The following is a 14,767-nucleotide window of genomic DNA, read 5'->3' as shown; positions in this document are numbered from 1 at the left end:
TCTCTGTACTGGGGTGAATGTATGAAATTGTTCTGCATTCTGTCCATCAACTGTTGGTTTTGCATTTGTCACCCGAGTGGGATGGGTATGCTCAGACGTGAGTCCCATGCTCTCCACACCACTGGAGTCAAGCTATCCTGGCTGAAGGCGGCTGATAGCCAGAAACCGGTCCTAGGATGCTTGATTCCGGTCCAGGAAAGACATGGCTTGGCAGTTCGGGCTGGACTGTTCCCATGAGGCACAGGGTCAAGGCTGATTTGCATATGGCCATGTCTGAACTGGGGTGGTGTGGAGTGCACAAAAACGATGGATTTAGGCCCATATCTCTGTACTGGGGTGAATGTATGACATTGTTCTGCATTCTGTCCATCAACTGTTGGTTTTGTAACTGGATCTTGCGGCATAAACTGATAAATACAATAAAAAGAACTGGGAGCTCTAGATATCAAAGAAAATAAAAGAGAAAATGTGTGCTTCTCATCTGACATTGGAAGACAGAGAGAGATATGACAGGGAATAGAACCTAAATATGGAAAACGGAGGCAATAACAATGACTTCCACATCGCAAGGCACTGGATGGCTAAAATGCGCGCTTGTTTGCGCCAATTATTGCGACATTAGGAACAGTTAAAGCCACATGTTCAGGAAACAAGCATTAGTCTTAAATACAGCTTTCTTTAGAATGAACATAGCTATGCACCTTCTCTCTATAAGCTGTCTTGCATTCCACAGAGTTCAGAGTGCATCAACATCCTGCCACGTTAACATCCCTGTGCTTTATTATCCAATTAACATGGCATAAAATACAAGAATTTCAGTTCACAGCTCTAATTCGATTCTCCCCTGCTGTCATGCTATGTAACTTCATTCATGTATTTGATTCTGATTACTATTATTACCAAAAGTGCTAGAGGGTACTCTGAGGTTGTGCTAAATTTTTATGACATACATTGATGTATTACTTTTGAGGTGGAATTTGCGTACTCTTAAAATGTTTTGATTTCAAAAGTTTTTTATTGGCAGTTTCAGAGAAAACAAAACAAAGGAGTACATAGGTGGTATATACCAATAGCGAATAAATGGTTGTGATACATGGAGTTACGATAGAGGTTACAGCATTGACAATGGGATAAAGAACAGTGATTACCAATAATCAATCAATATCCTAACAGAAATATAACACAAAGTAAATAAATAAATAAATAAAGACTAATTGAGGAAGTCATAGAAGTTGAAGTTGAAGTTGAAGGGTTTTGTATAGCGCACTACTACCAGGCGGTTTCTTGGCGCTGCAGAAGGAAACTGAAACTGAGGAAGGGAGGGGGAGGATTAGGAAGTATAGGCGGAAGAAAAAAGATGGGTTTTCAGAGCAGCCCGAAAGTCCAAGTAGGAGGGAATAAACCTAATTGTCAGAGGGAGTGAGTTCCAGAAGAGGGGGGCAAGTGTAGAAAACCTGGATCCTCCCGATTTCTTCTTACGAAATCGGGGGACAAGGAGAAGGAACTGAGTGGCAGAGCGAAGATTTCTAGCAGGAACATAAGCAATGATCTTGGATCTAAGGAATGCAGGAGCGGTGCCAGCTAGAGACATAAAGGTCAAGCATCCCAGCTTGAAGAGCGAGCTCTCCTTGATGGGGAGCCAATGGAGAGTCTTTAGCAGAAAGGTGGTGTGACTAGATTTAGGGAGCCTAAAAATGAGGCGAGCCGCTTGGTTTTGGAGGAGCTGCAGGCGGCGGCGCTCGTAGGCTGGGATGCCCACATAAAGGGCATTGCGATAGTCTAGGCGGGATAGAATCATTGCCAAGACAACAAGTTTAAGAGCTTCGGCCGAGAAGTAACGTGAGACTTTACGGATGGTTCTTAGGGACAGAAAGCAAGAGGAGACTGTCAAGCTTATCTGGGGGCGTAAAGAGAGGTCCTGGCTGACTTTGATGCCCTGGGTTCTAACAGAGGCAGAGGGAGACGGGGGGGGAGACCGAGGATGGGGGGCCAAAAAGCATAGGACCAGGGATTAGAGGGACCAACGATGAGAACCAGCTCTGTCTTGTCGGGATTAAATTTTAGTTGATTAAGGTTCATCCAGTTGTAAATGAAAGTAAGAGTGGAGTGGACCCTGGAGACTGAGTCAGGGAGGAGGAGAGATTGAAGATGAGCTGGAGGTCATCAGCGTAATTGAACGCCGTGACCTCCATGTCCTGTAAAGCAACAATAAGGGGGTGTATGTAAAGGTTGAACAGAAGGGGGGACAGGGAGGAACCTTGGGGTACCCCGCAGGAGACGGAGCGGGTAGGTGCAAGAAAACCTTCTAGTCGAACAGCCTGAGTTCGGCCTGCTAAGAAAGAGGTGAGCCAGGTCAGAGCCGACCCCCGAAGGCCGGCGCCTCTGACACGGTCGAGAAGGATGGGGTGGTCGACCGTGTCAAAGGCTGCAGATAGATCGAGCAGGACTAAGGCCTGGGGGGAATTAGTGTCGGCGCTACGTCTAAGCTCATCAACCACTGAGAGGACAACAGCTTCCGTGGACTGTACAGGCCGGAAGCCTTCCTGGTGGTCAGCCAGGAGGTGATGAGCCTCAACGTAGGTGGAGAGTGAAGAAGTGATATGGCTCTCCAAAATCTTGCTCAAAAGTGGGAGGCTTGCAAATACAAACGCGACCGTATTAGCAGTAGTATCACTAAGGTGGTCCACAGGTTGATGACGTCCTTATTCCGCGGACTTGGCTCCAGTCATGTAGACAGGGAGGGACGGCCAGACTAGAATCCAGTGGAAAGAGAAAAAAAAGACTCATGGAGGTTTGTGGGTGTTAAAGTAGTTGTCAAGGGTGATCCACATTCGCCTCCAAGGGGGGCGCCATGGCCAGTGTTGAAGAGATATATTATCTGCGCCACGGAGATTGATTACCCAATTTAGCTAGCAGGCAAAGTTAGCTTTGCTGGTATCTTTCCAATTGTTGAGGACTACCTTAACAGCAGCCATGAGTAGTAGGTCTAACAGGGCACTGTCATTGTCATTGAGGGACGTGGCTTTGAGGAACCCAAATACTAGGTATGGCAATTCCCTGGGTGGGGAGAAAGAGAAGACTTTACTGAAAAATCCGAAAACTTTAACCTAAAAGGGGACCACACATTCACATTGGAGGATGAGATGGTCGAGCTCACCCTCAGCGTATTTACAGTTCCAACAGAATGCATCAGTTCTGATGTTGTCAGCGAAAAGACGTGCCGGTGTCCAGAAAGCTTTATGAAGAAGCCAAAATTTAGTCTGGGATAGTGTAGGGCTGATTTTGTGACGTATGCAAAATTCCCAGGTTTTGGCCTATTCTACGTCTGATATAGGAAAAGAGGAATGTGATGTCCAGAACTGTGTGATATGCTTAGTGAGGTTGGAGTGTTGCAGGCGTAGGAGTTTATAAATCCAGGACACTTGATGGCCTAGCTTATTTAATCTGGAGAGGTAGGACGGGAGAGAGGAAGGGCTTACCGAGAGCTTTGCCCTGGTGATCGCCGCCTTTATATTCAGGAAATTATAAAATTCCATTGGTTCAAGATTATATTTGGACTGGAGATCTTTAAAAGAGAGGGGATATGATCCTTCATAAAGTTTGTGTGGGAAAAAGATACCCTTTTTGATCCAGAGGCGATTTCATAGTGGTTTGCCCTTGTAAAGCACGGTATGGTTATGCCATAGCGACTCCCAGCTCGAGCGTCGTATGGTATTATCAAGTAATTTATCTACTTTAAGAAGGGCCACTCTTGTGTTCCGAAAAATTGGTTTCGAGCAAGTTTGGGTGTTCAGGCTTGCGGACAGGGCAGCTGCCGGGGCGATATTCCCAAGAAGGGCCTTTTCTAACTCCAGCCAGATGGGAGTATAATCGGCAGGGGGAGACAGCCAGTAAGAGTCCTGTTTGGCGGGAAACGCCATTTGGTATCTTTTGAAGTCTGGCAGACTGACCCCCCCTAGAGATTTGTCCAGACGTAGTTTCTTTATGCTAATTCGCTCTTTTTTTCCTTTCCAAAGAAAATTAGTGAGCGTGGCATCTAATATGTGATGAAAGTCCTGGGATAAAGTAAGGGGTAGCATAGTAATGAGATAATTTACTAGTGGGGAGCTCATCATCTTGATGGCCTCGATCCTTACCCACCAAGTTATGAAGCGGGGAGACCATCCTTCAAGCTGCGTTTTAATTTTCTCTAAAGTGTTTTTTTCATTACGTTGGAGGGTTTCCAGAAGGGTGCTTCCAAATTCAATTCCAAGATATTTAATGAAGCCGGGCTGCCAGTACAGGCCTGAATTACCCAGCATGTCCTTGGTACTGAGTATGTTCAGAGGTTTAACCTCAGATTTATCCCGGTTCAGTTTGTAGCCTGATTGGAGTGAATAGTTTTCTATGGTGGTCATAAGGGCCTCGATGGAGGAGTCAGGCTGTTCAGTGACCACCATAATGTCATCTGCATATGCGGCCAGTTTTATTTGCGTGTTGCCAAATTCCACGTCTTTAATTTTATCGTTTCGTTTTATATCGGCGATAAAAGGTTCAAGTGCCAGGAGGAAAAGAGCTGGAGAGAGGGGACAACCTTGTCTGGTCCCTTGTTCTAAACTGAATGGTTCGGAGGGAGAGCCGTTTATGGCAATACGGGTGGACGGGGAGGAGTAAAGGGCCATTACCATGTCAATGTAGGGCTTCCCCAGGTTGAAAAATTGCATACATTGCTTTAGAAAGAGCCACGACACCCTGTTGAACGCTTTTTCCACGTCCAGGGTGATGGCAATGGAGGGAGTGGCTGTTATTTTGGCTTTTTCTAAAACATGGCAGAGCAATCTCGTGTTATCGTTGGACATGCGGTTTGTAAGAAACCCCACTTGAGAATTACTAATTAGTTTAGGGAGGATTGCATTCAGTCTGTTGGCTAGAGTTTTAGCGTAAATCTTGCAGTCCAGGTTTATGAGCGAGATTGGGCGGTAGTTCTTCGTTAGAAGGGGATCTTTCCCTTCTTTCGGGATAACAATTATGGTGGCCTCACTCATTGAGTCAGTGACACCTCCCTCTACAGCAAAGGACTGGAACAGGTTTAGTAAAACCGGGCTGATAATTCCCTCAAGTTCTTTATAAAAGCTGGCCAAAAAGCCGTCAGGGCATGGGGCCTTGTTGTTTTTAAGGGTTTTGATGGTGGAAGAGATTTCCTGGACTGTAAAGGGGGAGCCTATCTTGGAGCTGTCCTCATTAGAGAGTATCGGGAGATCTAACGAGTTCAGGTAACTGGTGCACGTCTCAATGTTAGATGTCATTTTGTTTTTGTAAAGGTCTTCATAGAAGGATTGGAAGGTTTTTAGTATGCTGTTTTGTTTGGTGTGGACATTGTTGGTCTGATCCTTCATTGAGGCTATATTGAATTGCCTTTTCTCATGTTTGAGGTAAGACGCGAGTAGTTTTCCAGCCTCATTACCCTCACACAATTTCAGTGCCTTAAATTTATTTATCCATACCCCAGCCCGCTTGCTCATGATTGCGTTGTATTCATATTTCATTTTAGTGAGACTGTCTAAAGTGGATTTATTATTTAGATCGCCCACATGGGAGATTTCCAGTGCTTTAATGTCTCTCCCAAGAGTTTCTAGCTCGAGGTTCAGTTTTTTATTAGTTTGTGCTCGGATGCCAATAATGACAACCCTGATTGTGGCTTTAAGTGCATCCCATACGACAGATATGCCCGAGCCTGGCAGGTCGTTGAAAGCAATGATTTCACGGATGGCTTTCTCTATCCGTTTTTTGTTTTCAGGTTCGGAAAGAATGTCTTAATTGAAACCCAAACGTTTCGGGGGAAGTATGGAGCGTGAGCCTGCTAATTTAGCGTAGATACAGGAATGATCAGAGACCAGTTTAGGTGCTATGTCAGTTTTGTCTATGAAGTGAGTGAATGGGCTAGAGATTAGTATGTAATCAATTCTCGAGTAAGAGTTGTGGGGAGCCGAATAAAATGTATAATCTCTCCCGTCCGGGTGTTGTAGGCGCCAGGATTCACGTAGGTCGTATTTGGAGCAGAAACGGTTTAGTATATCATGGGAACGTGAAGGGTGGTATGTACATTTGGACTGACGGTCTAGGGGGAGGTTGAAGTCCCCGCCAACTATCAAGAGTTCATCTTGTGGAACGTTCTCTAGTGCTGATGAGACTGATTCCCAGAACTCCGGGTCATCAGAGTTTGGCCCATAAATGTTCACTACGTGGATAGAGTCATCATCTCTCATTAGATATGCTCTAATTATTCTGCCGTCATTATCTTGAGTATGTGAGATCAAAGAAATGTTTGATTTTTTCGAGACTAGGGTGATCACCCCCTTCTTCTTGTGGACTGCAGGGGAACATAATGTGTGTGAGATCCAATGTTGCTTAATGAACTCAGTGTCTTCTTTTGAAAGTTTTGTCTCCTGTAACAGGATGATATCACCTTTGGATTTTGCCAGATAGTCAAGGATTTTTCTGTGCTTAACTGGGTGATTGAGACCCTTGACGTTTAAGGATACTATGTTAAGACTTTCTGCCAGGGTTTTGGTCGGGGTCATCTAACCGTTGAGTGTCACAAGTGAGGTGGCCGGTATAATGCGGGTGTACCTGTGCAAGCTTTGAGCTCAGTGTAGAGCGTAGCGGGGGAGTGTAGTACATAGCTGGGAACTATTAACTGTAAAGACCACCATGTGTCAGCGAACCTGTGGTAACCAATATTGGAATAGCATGATGGGCGGGCTACATGTGATACTACGTTTGAGATCTGTGCAGCGGGTAAAAAAAGAAATAATGAAAACAATAATTAAACAACCAAAAGTACATTTATCCGCCACCCTCCCAATCCACCATCCCCCTCCTCCCAATGCCCCTGAACCCTCTTCCTCCCCCCACCTTCTCATCCCTCCCACCACCCCCCAAAGAATTCGAACTTAGGAGCAGCGACGGCAGTACTGTCCGGGGTCAACACAGGAACGTGTGGTATGGTAGTAATTCAACAGGAGAAGCAAACATGTTGTATGAATTCAGTATAACTGTGCAACCGTACATAACATGACATGTGCAGATTAAAACCTCTATGCAAGGATTAGGGCTGTCAAAGATATCATGGTACAATTTTAAGTAAAACAACGGTACAATTTTAAGTGTAACAACTGTGAGCAAATATCAGCGTTTCAGAAGACAGCATTATAAAGTCCTATACAATCCTATAAGGCCTGCAATTTAACTGAAGGGATACATATGGGGAGCAACTACGAAGAGTGCGGCAGCGCGGTGACAAGAAAACATCTAATCAGTCTGTGAATGTTAGAGGCACTGTCAACAGGAACTTATGTGATATACGATATCTGATATACGGAGTGTCCAGGTTTCAGGTGAGGCTCAAGTATGTCCATATTAGAGCACCTGCGGCGAACTTAGCATAACTATGCAACCGTACATAACATGGCATATGTACTTCATGGCTGTCAAAGATATTACACTACAATTTGAAGTATAACAGCTGTGAGCCAATATTAGCGTTGCAGAGAACATCATTTTACAATCCTAACCCATATGTGATACGTCGAGTACCTGGGGTTCAGGTGAGGCTCAAGTATGTCCAGAATAGAGTACCTGCTGAGTGGTTCAACAGTATTAAACATTTTTTAAGAGAGTTTGAAGAAAGTGAAATCATACCTGTTTCAAGATCATGACTCTCCATGAGGAGTGAACCAATACATTTGGACATTACTAATTTGTTATAGGTGGGTGATGACCCTTATAGTCAGGGCAGATTATGTCAAAGGCAATGACTGAAGTTCGTGTTAACAAGGCACCGGAAACCATTTCTGGTAAAGCATTGGCAATCTAGATCAACCCTAGCGCAGTCAATGGCTAGTAGAATCGTGGGTATCCGTTTTCGTTTATTAGAAGATCCGTTTGAAGAGTCCATGGATTGTGGAGTTGAGTCTTCCAGATAACGCGGAAGGTATTGAGGACTCGAGAAGAAGCAAGGTTTGCCATGGTCGATAATCTTAAACCTTGCCGGCCCTGCGAATGAGAATTGAATATCTTTAGCCTTCAGCTTATCTCTCAGCGACAGGAAACCTTTTCTTGTCTCAACAGTCTCTTTGGAGTAGTCCTGGGTGAAGATTATGCGATGGCCCTCCCAGGTGACATGATGATTTTTCCTGGCGAATTGTAGAATGGCTTTGGTATATTGAAACCGGAGAGGTTTGCAGATCAGGGGGCGAGGTCCCTTTTTTCCCTGGGAGATGAATGTCGGTATCCTGTGGGCCCTGTCTAGTTCTAGGCTGTGATGGAAGGTAATTCCCGTGACTGTTGGGATCCATGCTTCAAGGAATGCCACACAGGATTCAGCGTCTTTGTCTGAATCCTCCAGCACACCAAAGATGCGTATGTTACCCCTCCTATTACGATCCTCTAACTCTGCATTTTGACGTTTGAGGTCGACAGTAGTTCTCTGAAGGTGTTGTATTATTTTGAAAGAATGGGTTGTTTGATCTTCTACATCGCTTATCCGTTGTTCCGCTTCACTAATGCTCTTGTTCATAGAGTTCATGTCCGCTCTTATCGCTGTGAGCTCCAACTGCATGGTATCGGTGTTACCCTTTGTGGATTTAGGTAAGTCGTGGACTTCCGCCAATTTCTTAAGTATCATGTCCAATGTGCTTGTTAGGTCTGATTTAGCTTTGATAGGCAATTCAGACAATGTTGGTTCCGGTCCGACTTTCTTGTGGTTTTTGTTTTCTCTCTCCACCATCTTTGTAGGGTCGTCGAGCACTGGGGAAGACAAGTAGAAACCAGGTGAGTCTAGGTTACTCCGTGGGCACTAAGGGGTAGGTATCCGTTTTCGCCACACTAAACTGTGCAGCTGGAGGACACTCACAGAGGCGGTACAGCAGTGATGGAGGTGCGGGAGGATCAGCCAGGTAGCCTTGAAGTTTCAGAAAGAGAGTCAGATGTACCAGCTGGGGTTTAAGCTAGCCCATAGGAGAATCAGCCAGGCATCTATGATGGGAGGATGAAGAACCTGTTTGCCACACACATGCTATGCAGGTGAGTCCACTATTGCCTCTACTGCAGATCAGAACAACCAGATATAGAAGGCAGCAAACTGAAGGCTTTGACAGTATTGGTAGGTTTTGGCAGCAGCAGTAGTGGCAGGTTATGGCAGGTTGTGGCAGCAGCAGCAGATCCCCTCCGCTCACCGTGCGCCTGAAGGTTTTGGCAGCAATGAAGCAGCACTGGTTTTGGCAGCAATGAAGGTTTTGGCAGCAGCAGTATGGCAGGTTAGCAAAGTTATGGCAGCAATGAAGGTTTTGGCAGCCTGAAGGTTTTGGCAGCAGCAGTATGGCAGGTTATGGCAGGTTATGTCAGCAACAGCAGCAGATCACCTCTGCTCACTGAAGGGAATCAAATCTCTAGATCCCCGCCGATTCTGACTCTTGACTAACTTCACGCTGTACCCCTCGTCGTCGCCGCCGCCATTTTGAGGTCAGGCTGGGTGATGGCCGATGTCGCGTTTGCGGTGGAGAGAGTAGGGTCAGCGCTGGAGTGCAGGCATAACAGGCGGAAAATAAGACTCTCGCTCTCACTGGCCCATAGGAGGTCTAGACCACTCTCACGAGCACAGCAGAACCAGGAGATCGCAGAACTACGGCCGCTCCTCCACCATTGCAGGGTCAGGCAGAGGAAGCGCGAAATAAGGCAGTGAGGTCTTTTAACATTTTTCTTAGTGGCCGATCATGTGGGTTAGACGCTCACCTTAGGTGCATGGTGGACGTTCGCCAGTGCACACGATTGGGGCTTGAGCGATGGGCAAATGCTGGCGATCAGGGCTGGAAGTCCATTTCAGGCGTAGCAACGAGGTTGTGGCTGTCTGCTTTCACGAGTCCAGAACTCCTGCTCCCTGCATGCAGAACACTCAATTTTGGTCCCAGGGTGTGCAGAAAGGAAAGCGGTGCCGAGGTACCTAAGATCAGGTTCAACTTGCTTGAGTAGAACTCCTGTATTAGGTAAAGTCGCTCTCCTGTGTTACGAGAGACGGAGTTAGGCGGCCATCTCCACCGCCGTCCAAGCCACGCCCCTGCGTACTCTTAAAATTTTTAAACAATCTTGGTCAAACCAATTTGTGCAGCTTGTAAAATTACGAGCCAGCTAAGTGGGTTTTCACACAGGTAAAAATTAGCACATTTTTGTGATTCTGTTGAATGCACTGAGTTCCATGCCTTTTTATCTCCTTCTAAAAATCACTCCTGAACCAGGAGTGCGCAACGTGTTCAAAGTGTTGTGCAACTTCAGAGAAAAATCAAAGTAGAACAAGCCTAATCCACCCCATTTTACCACGTGACTGGCCAGAAACATCATTCGGGAGTGCAAGGTCTCATCTTATCCAGATTAGACTACAGCAACGCTCTTTCTATGGCTGCGCCTGAATCCACTGTTAACATCCTTCAGAGAACCCAAAACGCAGCAGCGAGGCTGTTGACAGGCACCGTCCGGAGAGCATCAGCAAAACCAGCGCTTAAAGCTCTCCATTGGCTCCCTGTCCGGGAAAGGATTAAGTTCAAGGCTCTATGTATCACTCACAGATCCTTGCAGGGTAAAGGGCCCCAAATGCTAGGGACAATACTCTACCCCTATAAAACTTCCAGGTCCCTGCGCTCATCTCAAGGCAACCTGGCCACTGTTCATAGAGTCAAGAAGGCCCGCACTGGAGGGCGACGTTTTTCGGTCACGGCAGCAACCCTGTGGAATTCTCTGCCTTCCAGGATGGGAATGGAACCGAACTATATGAAGTATCGTAAGCTTCTGAAAACATATCTTTTCCCACAATAATTTCAAAATTCACTCCCTCACCTCCCCTCAGTTTCCATTGCACTCTCAGCGCTGGGACGCTCCCGGGCAGCCATGCGCTTTATAAATCCTTTTTCATTTCATTTCATTTTCATTTCAAGGAGACCTGTTTTCCCCGACTAGGGAAAAGTCACCAAAAGCTTAAGCTTGTGTTAAAACGTAAACTATAACAAGCATTTGCAATGCAATAGGTCTCGCATTTTATAAACTTTGACCTATTGGCATTGTAAATAACAATGCCTTTTATTTATGTGTTGTTTTTTAAACACATAAATAAAAGGCATTGTCATTTACAATGCCAATAGCTCAAAATATCGTAATTGCGAGACCTATTGCATTGCAAATGTTTGTTTGTAAGTAGGCTTCATCTCATATTGAAAAAGGTCCATTTTTCAAATTATTGTTCTGTTAAACTCAGTTTATGTAAATAAACAAAAGAAATCCAACATCAGGGGAGGGAAGGAGTGATCAATGGATATTGAAGCACTCAGTGTTTGTTAAAATACCCCTCACACACCAAGAGGCCCCTTGGTGTCATGCTTCATCATTGGGGTCTTCGCACCCCTCTATCGGGATGCGGCGTGCTACGACCTACGGATACGCGGGAGCACTTCAGAGTTGGCTATGTGTGGTGTACAGTGTGTGGGGTATGTGACTAAAGTGAGTAGGGAAACGTGGTGAAGGTAATTTAAAAAGTACCTGGCACTAGAGTGAAAAAAAGTTTTATTCCGAACTCTGGCTGGTACTAGTAAAAACAAGTGCAGGGCGAGATCAACCTGTTATGTTAATGAACAGGATCTCTGGTGTGCTGTGTTGTCGACATGTTTCGGAGACAAGCTCCTTCTTCAGGACAGGGGCACAAACTCCCTTCCCTACTCACGTCTTCTTCTACAAAAAAAGTGTAATATTTACAAAAAAGTGAAATTTTGTAGGAATAGGCTAAGTGTGCCTACAGCGGTCTGCTACAAGTACAATGACCTGTAGAAAGACAAAACCAAAAAACTAATGGTTACCCATGTAGCGGGTAGTTGCAAGGCGCAGTCACCTGGAACCACACCATGTGCTTTTTAATAAGCTAGTAAAAAGGACTCACAACACAAACAACATAAAACACATAAAACTAGGATTTTTACTGTCAGGTATACTCATACTTGTGAAGCCTGGTTGGTGGGCTTCATGAACAGCGCGTTGGGGTGCTGCTTCAATGGCTATCTGTGGTAGAGGATAATGCATTTGTAAATAGCCGTCTATTCCCACTTACTTCTAAAGATAAAGGTCGATTTCATAAGGGATGTTGTCCCTTGGATGATATACTCACAAGGTCCGGACACTTTGATCACCGCCTTACCCCTCTCGCTGCTCCGCTGGTATGGAGTCATGCGAAAGACATGGGTATTTATACTCTGTTTTGTTAATTGGTTTCGTTAATTGGGCGGAAACCGGAGTGTCTCCATGTATGGGTATTCCGCATGGTAGCCATACAGGGCGCTCATATGTTGCTGCCGTGTTAACATAAGAGTCGCGTCTGTCTGGTCTTGTTAGTGCCGCTTGACGCCGCTACTTCCTCGCGCATGCGCAGTTGTTCGTTCCTTCGCGCATGCGCACAGCCTGCAAGCGCACCGATTCTTATCTGAGAAGCGCTGAGGACTTTGGTGTCTTTGAGAAGTGCCAATTATCTTCAGAATGGTACTGTGTGTGGTCACAAGGCTTAGTACAGCGGGTGAGAAAAATAGCAGGAGCAGTATTGTTCCCTCGATGGTTTTCAATAGCACTTTACTAGAAAAAACTTCGAGGTCCTTTTTTGAGAATAATGAAATATTTAATAACTGTGTGGTCTGTGGCATAGGTGTTGTTATGATGTTCATGCTGACAGTTGGCTCCATGGCACATCATCATTGAGCCCATTAATATGTGTGCCCAGACGGAACACCCATCTTTGTTCTTTTTGGTCATATGGCAAGGCGACCGCCAGTCAGCGGAAACCTTTGTGATTTGGCTAAATACCCAAAACACATTCTTGAAATTCACGAGCACAATTTCTGACCAAACAATGGTTTTCCTAGATCTCAACATCTATGCAGATGCAGGCATACTAAAAACAACTACCCATTTTAAACCTACTTCCAGAAATTGCCTACTGAGGTACGATAGCTTTCACCCTCGGCATCTACGGGAAAACCTGCCCTACGGGCAGTTCTTACGCTTAAGGCGTAACTGCACAGATGTGTCTTTTTTCAAGGAACAAGCGGTTGACCTCAAAGACAAACTCAAACAACGAGAATACCCAAACAGGATTATCAACAAAGCGCTAAAGAGGGCAAGAAATAACAACAGAGAGTCATTACTGGAGGAACGAACAAGGGAACCCACTGAAAATAAAAGACCAATCTGTGTGACAACCTACAACACCATGTCGAATGAAGTATCCAAGATAGTGAACAAACACTGGAGAATACTAACGAGTGGTGATCTGGATCTAGACAAACCGATGTTTGCACACCGCAGAGGACGCAACCTAAGAGACATTTTGGTACACACCAGACCGAAACCTACTACTGTGTCCCCGCAACTATCAATAGGGATCCAAGGCCACTTTCCCTGTGGGAACTGTAGTAGCTGTCACCTAACGGAAAAAAGTAAAAAACTCACCTTCAGCAATGGATCAACATGGGAGCAGCGTAGATTTACGAACTGCAACTCAAAAAACGTTATCTACCTCATCAAGTGCCCATGCCACCTTGAATATGTGGGAATGACAACACGAGCCATAAAAACGCGTCTGAATGAACACAAAAGTAACGTACGATGCAAGAAAAGCACAACGAAAATGGCCACACATTTTCTCACAATGCAGCATTGCGTTAATGATTTGAGATGGACAGTAATCGAACAATTACCCACTGATGCTGGCCTTTTTCAAAAAGAACAAAGATGGGTGTTCCGTCTGGGCACACATATTAATGGGCTCAATGATGATGTGCCATGGAGCCAACTGTCAGCATGAACATCATAACAACACCTATGCCACAGACGGTCCAGACCACACAGTTATTAAATATTTCATTATTCTCAAAAAAGGACCTCGAAGTTTTTTCTAGTAAAGTGCTATTGAAAACCATCGAGGGAACAATACTGCTCCTGCTATTTTTCTCACCCGCTGTACTAAGCCTTGTGACCACACACAGTACCATTCTGAAGATAATTGGCACTTCTCAAAGACACCAAAGTCCTCAGCGCTTCTCAGATAAGAATCGGTGCGCTTGCAGGCTGTGCGCATGCGCGAAGGAACGAACAACTGCGCATGCGCGAGGAAGTAGCGGCATCAAGCGGCACTAACAAGACCAGACAGACGCGACTCTTATGTTAACACGGCAGCAACATATGAGCGCCCTGTATGGCTACCATGCGGAATACCCATACATGGAGACACTCCGGTTTCCGCCCAATTAACGAAACCAATTAACAAAACAGAGTATAAATACCCATGTCTTTCGCATGACTCCATACCAGCGGAGCAGCGAGAGGGGTAAGGCGGTGATCAAAGTGTCCGGACCTTGTGAGTATATCATCCAAGACAACATCCCTTATGAAATCGACCTTTATCTTTAGAAGTAAGTGGGAATAGACGGCTATTTACAAATGCATTATCCTCTACCACAGATAGCCATTGAAGCAGCACCCCAACGCGCTGTTCATGAAGCCCACCAACCAGGCTTCACAAGTATGAGTATACCTGACAGTAAAAATCCTAGTTTTATGTGTTTTATGTTGTTTGTGTTGTGAGTCCTTTTTACTAGCTTATTAAAAAGCACATGGTGTGGTTCCAGGCGACTGCGCCTTGCAACTACCCGCTACATGGGTAACCATTAGTTTTTTGGTTTTGTCTTTCTACAGGTCATTGTAC

General features: G+C 45.3%; 2 protein-coding genes across 3 annotated transcripts in view; one reads left to right on the top strand and one right to left on the bottom strand.

Annotated features, from left to right (window-relative positions):
• ZBTB24 (zinc finger and BTB domain containing 24) overlaps positions 1-14,767 on the top strand; it is a 191,147-nt gene that overhangs the window by 12,491 nt on the left and 163,889 nt on the right. The gene's annotated exons all lie outside the window — the stretch shown is intronic.
• The window catches only part of PPIL6 (peptidylprolyl isomerase like 6), a 212,890-nt gene that overhangs the window by 141,579 nt on the left and 56,544 nt on the right, over positions 1-14,767 (bottom strand). The gene's annotated exons all lie outside the window — the stretch shown is intronic.

This window comes from Lissotriton helveticus, chromosome 6, assembly GCF_964261635.1.
Source record: "Lissotriton helveticus chromosome 6, aLisHel1.1, whole genome shotgun sequence".
In the NCBI taxonomy this organism is placed as follows: domain Eukaryota; kingdom Metazoa; phylum Chordata; class Amphibia; order Caudata; family Salamandridae; genus Lissotriton; species Lissotriton helveticus.
This window is presented reverse-complemented; position numbering and strand designations above follow the sequence as displayed.